Source organism: Gigantopelta aegis, chromosome 8 (assembly GCF_016097555.1).
Source record: "Gigantopelta aegis isolate Gae_Host chromosome 8, Gae_host_genome, whole genome shotgun sequence".
Lineage (NCBI taxonomy): Eukaryota > Metazoa > Mollusca > Gastropoda > Neomphalida > Peltospiridae > Gigantopelta > Gigantopelta aegis.
In genome coordinates, this window is record NC_054706.1 from 17651432 (window position 1) to 17657084 (window position 5653).

Below are 5653 nucleotides of genomic sequence, written 5' to 3' on the forward strand. Positions count from 1 at the left end.
TTTCGCGGCTCGACTTGTGGATCCTTCACTTTTGTTGTTTTTGTCGTTTTTGTCAGCGAAGTGAAGTTTTTTACTGGGATGTATGCGGCCATTGGAACTGATTGAACGCTGGAAGGCTTCTCGTTTCGACAGTCTGCACCACCAGGTTGGATTTTTTTTTAGCGAGATACCTTGCCTGCACGTCATTTCACCGTATGACTATGTTGACTCGTTTTTTTCGTGACTCGTATGACGGCCATTCTGCAGAACGCCACGGTTGTTCGCGTTTAGTCTCTACATGTCCGAGCCTGTCCTAGCAGCACTGGAAGACTGACCGCCCCACTCTAAGAAGAAATAGGAAGCGGGGTCGGCCCCTACTACTCTTTTCTAGACTTTACTTTGTTTTATTGTGATACCATCTCGTATCCTCCGGAGTCGGGCCCGTCCGCACCACTATACCAACCCATGATGACTGGACTATACCCTAGTCTGATTCTCTCTCTCGTTCAGACGGATCCGGCACAGCACTACACCTTCAACGTCTATTGACTGTCAATCTAGGGGTTTTCTTGACGAGATGCAACCCATCTCGTCCCTACAAGCTGTGCACCCTAACGGCCTTAACGAGGCCACTCACGTGGACATATAGATCGGATCTTCGTTCAAAAGTTTGTCGAAATTATAATTTTTTTTAAATATTATTAAATAGTCCGATCCTCTCTTCTTTCTCTTATTTATTTTTGGACTGTCCTTCTAAAATGCTCCAAATTATATAAATATTCGACCGAGCAGTCAATTCTTTATATTTTTGGCTTGTAACCTTTTTTTCTTTTTTTTTAAATTCTTTTAACTTTTTTTACTAATAGCTATTTTAAAAATTCTGCCCATTTTCAACTCTATCCACCCCCTCCCCCTCCTCCATCCCGAGTCAGGCCACCGATCTTATCTAATTTCTTTTTGACCACCCGATCTAATTTCTTTTTGACCACCCGATCTAATCTAGCGACCAAATTTAATGAGTAGAATTTTCTTCATTAATTATATTAATTAGAGATACGCATCGAAATTTTAAAGGCCCACTATTTAATTTTTGGATGTAAATTTCAAAATTGTCCGCTTAGTTTTTTTTCTGTCCCGGGACAAGCCCCTGGCTATAAAAATACTTTGCAGGATTTATTTCTAATGGCTAAAAACCAAAAATAAACTCGAAATAGCCGCTTCCCGGTATATGCTTCCCTTAGATTATATATAAAGGATCATGTTCTTTAATGCTTCTATTCTTTTCCTTTTATACCTTGTGTACTTTCGTCATTATTTGTTTTTTTAAAACACATTTATGCTGATAATGTCGAGGTATAGTATTAGCTTTTATTTTTGTCATTGCAGTCAGAGAAATTTTCTTTTTGATGAATAATAAAGTTGTAAGATGATCACCAGTAATATAATACAACATTCTGTCTTCTCTTAATTTGGAATAAAAAAATCAGAGATTTATTCTTTTAGTATCATGATATTTCACCGTTAACTATTCAAACAATAACCCCGTGATGGTGGTGGTAGTGATAGTGGTGATGGTGGTAGTGGTTGTGGTTGTGGTGGTGGTGGTGGTGGTGGTAGTGGTGGTGGTGGTGGTGGTGGTGGTGTTGCTGGTGATAGTGGTGGTGTTGCTGGTGATAGTGGTGGTGGTGGTGGGTGGTGATGGTGATGGTGGTAGTGGTGGTGATGGTGGAGGAGGTAGAGGTGGTGATGGTGATTGTAATGATAGTGACAGGGGCAGTAATAGTAGTAGTAGTAGTAGTGATGTTGTTGCTGCTGTTGCTGCTGTTGCTGCTGCTGCTGCTGATGATGATGATGATAGTGGTATATACACAAACAAATAAACTGACAAGCAAACAAATATAAATAAATAAATAATACGTTGAGTAAATCATCAGTCAGAATGAAGTCAGATCTTCCTTTCTGCTACGTAAGCAGATCTGACATCAGACAGCATTATTCTCTGTTAAGTTGACCTTCTGTCGTGAACGGTGAATCGAAGTGTACTACCATTGGCTTACATAATGACAAAATAAAATAGCCTCTAATTTCAACAAGTAGAGCAGGCCTAATAACCGTAAAGTGCCCGTGTAAAATTATATATATTATGTAGTCATAATAGCTGTTGATGCATGGTATTGTGGTCTATTAGAGTGCGTCGTGCAGCCCAATACCTCTGACTTCAGCACTCGAGGTTTCTGTCAGGGTTACCTCACCCTTAGTCCATATCAGTCTAGCCACTACCCATTGACCAGTCCAGCTTGGGTGTCCCTAACAGAAGCCAAAGCTCCTGCTGGCATAGCTCTCCCGGTCACTGAGACATACAAGCCCCCTCATCACGTCAATGACTATGAAGGGGATATATATTATTACTCCTTTTTTTTTCTACCGGCTTCGGTGGCGTCGTGGCAGGCCATCGGTCTACAGGCTGGTAGGTACTGGGTTCGGATCCCAGTCGAGGCATGGAATTTTTAATCCAGATACCGACTCCAAACCCTGAGTGAGTGCTCCGCAAGGCTCAATGGGTAGGTGTAAACCGCTTGCACCGACCAGTGATCCATAACTGGTTCAACAAATGCCATGGTTTGTGCTATCCTGCCTGTGGGAAGCGCAAATAAAATATCCCTTGCTGCCTGTCGTAAAAAAGTAGCCTATGTGGCGACAGCGGGTTTCCTCTAAAAAAAATAATATGTATGGTCCTTAACCATATGTCTGACGCCATATAACCGTAAATAAAATGTGTTGAGTGCGTCGTTAAATAAAACACTTCTTTCTTTCCTTTTTTTTCTCTGCTCACTTTTCAGTTATTTTTTAAAGGGACATTCCTGAGTTTGCTGCATTGTATGATGTTTCCGACTAATAAAATATTTCTATGATTAAACTTACATATTAAATATATTTTTTGTTTAAAATATCAGTGTCTGTATATTCAATGTGTTTCTGGTCGTCTTAACATTTGTAAGAAGCCCAAACTGGATTTTGTCTTCAATAATTTCGTACGGACGAAACAAATATATTTTAGGAAATAAAATGAAATTTAACCTAGTACAAAATATTAGAACAATCACAAACACGTTTAATATACAGCTGCTAATATTTTATGCAGAGAATATATTTAATATGTAATTACAGTCGTTAAAAAGTCTCTGTTAGTCAATAACATCTTAAAAATTACAGCAAACTCAGGAATGTCCCTTTAAGATTAGAACCTTACAGAGTAAGAACTATTTTGTAAACAAATAATATGGTAGTTTATTAATGTGTATACTTAAAACAACAAGAGTACCAGTGAGGTACATGATACTCCCGTATTGGCATCGGTGGCGTCATGGTTAAGCCATTGGATATAAGGCTGGTAGGTACAGGGTTCGCAGCCCGGTACCGGATCCCACACAGAGCCGGTTTTACCGACTCAGTGGGTAGGTGTAAGGCCACTACACCCTCTTCTTTCTCACTAACCACTAACAATTAACAACTAACCCACTGTCCTGGACAGACAGCCCAGATAGATGAGGTGTGTGCCCATGACAGCGTGTTTGAACCTTAATTGGATATAAGCACGAAAATAAGTTAAAATGAAATGATACTCCTTTCAGGTGCTTGATGGAGAAGCACACGAATTATTAAATGTATTATATGAATTTATAAGGACGATATGACCCGGACAAGGATAACGTGCAGTAAAGTAGGTCGCAGTGACCTAGTTATAGTTCGCAATACACCGGCATCCCAAGTTGTACTTGCATACACGGTTTAATGATCGTATATAACTTTATAAGGACGATATGGCCCAGACAAGGATTTCCTTTGAGGTACAGTAAAGTAGGTCGCTGTCACCTAGCTATAGTTCGCGACACACCGGCATCCTAAATTGCACTTACTTACAAGGTTTGATGATCCTGTATGAACTGAAAGGGAAGATATGCACCGGAAAGGAAATGTTTATGGACGGACAATGCCATAGCATAATGCGACCAGTAAAGAAATGTTTTTTGTTTAACGACACCACTAGAGCAGATTGATTAATTAATTATCGGTTATTGGATGTCAAACATTTGGTAATTCTGACACATAGTCATTAGAGAAAACACGCTACATTTTTCCTAATGCAGCAAGGGATCTTTTATATGCACTTTCTCACAGACAGGAAAGCACATACCACGGCCTTTGACCGGTGGTGGTGCACTGGTTGGAACGAGAAAAAACAATCGGTTGAATTGATCCACCAAGTTGTTTTGATCCTGCGACGCAAGCATCTCAAGCGAGCACTCAACCGACTGAGCTAAATCCCGTCCCACGACCTGTCAATGGCGGGTGTATAAAAACCAAAGTTTGCTGACCTTACTATCATTGTCTGTATGGTCCTAAGCCATATGTCCGACGTCATATAACCGTAGTTAAAATATGTCGAGTGTCGTTAAGTGTTCTATAGCTGTAAATTGAGTCTTCTTATGTGCTATCCTGTCTGTGAGAATATATATATATATATATATATATATTCTCACAGACCGTGCGAAGTGAGCCCAAACTTCGCTCTGGCCAGCCTGACTTCGCCGTGCCAGTCACTGTAAGGCGAAATCTATGTCGCCTTTTAACAAAAATAGTAATCACTTGCTTAGCTTACCTTAGTAACTAGTTTAACGTGTCCATATACCACTAGGGTTTCGAACACGCCTATCCCGAGTCCGGCCTCCGATAGGATCGGGGTTCTGACTCGGGATAGGGATAACCGATCAAATACGGTTAATTTTGAAATTTTGAATATTAACACTTGCAATGTACACATCACGGATGGATGGTGAGGAACTGGAGGAAAATCTATTCATAGATAATAATTAAGTGTGAAGTGTCTGAGAGTTTGAAGAGAGACTGGCACCACAAAATCATGCGACAGGCTCACAGAGGTTTTGGCCCGGGAAGTAGATAAACTTGTATATATGGTCTTAAAATGAATTCTACGTCGCGGGACTTGTTGATGTGTACTAATTAGGATCTATCTACGTCCCGGTACTCATTAATTACCCTTTTACCTGGTTGACGGTGTGTGCAGTCAAAAAGTAACAACGAACTAATTCTGTACCACAGTGCAGTTATTAGCACTAAGAATTCGTTTCACTGGTTATATTGTGTGTATACGGCTCTGGGGTAAATATGTCTGTCCGTCCGTCATCTGTCTGTGTGTCTGTCTCTCTGTATCTATGTTTGTCTGTTTGTTAATTTGTATATGTTAATACAACAAACTATCCAATTTAAAAATAGCATAACATTTTTATTCAAACTTCAGTAACACATTAATTGTTTCCATAATTCAGTTCCACGATTCATTTTGAACGCGAAACATTTCCCGTTGATTCTCGCAGCTTTCAGTTGAAATGCAAAAGTCTCCGATGTGATCAGTGTACTCCATGTCTGTGATGTTGTGGCTGATCAACTCGTCTTTCAGAGACCGGATTCTGGCATCGATAGTGCGGTCTCTTTTTTTTTCGTGCCGGAGCTCGCCAATGACCATCTAACTGCTGTGGTTTAACTTCCACTGTAGACTGCTCACGTTTAAATAGACCTACCACCTCAGATATGTTCGGATGACTCTTCTGGGCGATTTTATTTATTTTTATGGTGCCATCATTCCCAAATGGTT